This window comes from Electrophorus electricus, chromosome 5, assembly GCF_013358815.1.
Source record: "Electrophorus electricus isolate fEleEle1 chromosome 5, fEleEle1.pri, whole genome shotgun sequence".
NCBI lineage: Eukaryota > Metazoa > Chordata > Actinopteri > Gymnotiformes > Gymnotidae > Electrophorus > Electrophorus electricus.
In genome coordinates this window covers 12,375,555-12,377,889 of record NC_049539.1, presented here as the reverse complement: position 1 = coordinate 12,377,889, position 2,335 = coordinate 12,375,555, and positions in this window count along the sequence as shown.

Here is a 2,335-nt window from a genome sequence, read left to right as displayed (position 1 = left end):
AAAAGCTAAAGAGATGATGTTGGCTTGCTGCATTATCAAGTGCTTTGTAGGTTAAGGGCTTAGTTTCCAATACCTCCCCCAACAGTTTTTGTTATATTGTTTCTATTATGATGAACAATTTATTAAGTTATCTCTGATTAGTCCCCAGGGTATAACTCTGTTTAATCTGATGAACTCATTTAAATGCATCTTTTCTTCATGATCTTTCTTGTCTCCAGCTTTCCTTGATGGACAGTCCGTTTGACAGCCAGTGGGAGAGAAGTGTAGCATGGCTCAGTCAATCTGATCCGTCCTCCCTGTAAAAGCTCCGCCCCTTCTCTTCATCGCTCCCTTGTTAACATTCAATTATGCTAGCATCTGGTCCATACCACATTAGAATGCAAAACAGAGGCATTACATAGAATCAGGCAATAATGAAACATTAAGTTTTGACATGCCCATGCGTCTGATTGTCATTAACCAAAGACCACACGCAAGTAAATCACCTCTATTCATTCAGTTCATATAAAGTTACAGTTCAGAATCATTGTGGAAATAAACAGGATTCTAGTTAAACACTTGCGATCAAGTTAAATCTTGTGATCAAGTCAAATCTTGTGATTTTCCTATCAACAAATTAAGAGAAATAATGTTTCACCACAGACTTTCAACATATGCAATTATAGGATCTTTGGAATGACATACCTCATGATGTAATCCTTTCTTTGTCCAAAAGGGTGTATCACAAGCAGTGTGCAGTATTCAGGATGTAACCTGAACGAAGCTGTCATGACACAGTTTGAAATTTTCATGGTGAATATATAATAAGATATTCTGTATATTTACAGTATATCTGATAATAAGAGATAATAATAAACACATTAGAATGTGTGGCATGTGCTGCCCTGATTCCTCTAAGGGAATCCAAATAGATTTTGGTGACTGAAAGATTAACTCTGTCAAATCATTATACAAATAAAGCAGGGACCCAGCTGGCCCCTTTAAGCTTGTCTTATATGGACTAGAGGACTTGAATATAGTGTGAAACCACCTCAAAGGGCCACAGAATGCCTGGCTGTCACCAGACCTCTGCTGTGTAGGAGGCCAATGCCACAGCAGATGCTTAGTCAGTGACTGGAATACTGGGATATGCAATTCCAGGTGTTAGCCTGGGAATATCTGTAACAAAGGGGCACCGGTGCTGGTCTTAATCAGCCCTCAGCTCACCCCTTTTTCTATGCAACTTCATTGTGTAACACATGGGTGTAATATCCCTCTCGCTGCACTCTGATCACAGCACCCTCTGAGACAATAGTCTTTAGTACACAGAGATATACGTCTGATCTTATCTGGTTTACAAGCTTGCCACTACTGTGAGGGAGAGGTGCATACCGCATAGAGTATGGAGCTGAGCGCACTGTGACCTTTTATTCCCTACAGATACTTACCACACCTTCCTTTCAATTCAGATGGATTCAGGAGGCCAGGCGAGCCCTACTGCCATATATGAAGCACTGAGGTAGATTTTGGTACACATAGATTTTGGTTGGATGTTGCAGTAACCAGCCTCAGACCAAACACTGCTGCTGTGATGTCAATAACTGAGAAACAGACTAACTGGTTATCTACATAACTGATGGATTACTTAGTTCAGAAAGGTTTTATATACATTTCTCGATAGGGAGGTTTTCGAACATTTGAAGAAAAATTGTCATGTCATTCTCATGAATGTCTAGGAGTACATCAGATGACATACTTTAAAAATATTGCCTAATCTAAAATAGTTATCATCAGAGTTAACTGATACAGACAAGCATATTACAAGTGTCCGTTGGTATAAAAGACACGACATGCCATTAATTTGCTATTAGTTTATACACTGGTCTCTATGCTCATTAGAACATGTCAGGAGACTTCTACATGTCATAATGTGCCCAACCAATAACAAGCATGTTTAAAAAGGTTTAATCACATTTCAAGTTTAATATCTCCATATGTCTATGTAGCTCGGCCTGGCCTCCATACACACTCACAGCTAGTCTAATGTGAAGGTCTCTCTAGCAACTATAATATCCATAATAGACAACAATTATTAGTATCAGCAGCAATGGATGCTAATACTTTAACCATTTGTTAATTATCTGTGTTTGGCTGATTATATATTAATCGCAGTCAAGAGGAGAAAAATTATGCCCTGCAACTGTGTCCTAATCATTTCTGTGCACAAAATTTAAATTGCAGCAAAGGCATAAAATAATTAAATAACTGCGCATTCTTTATTATAGTCTACATTGTCTTGAACGATTTCTTTTGATGGATGTCTGTTTATGATTCGTTCCGCTAAGAAATTCCTACA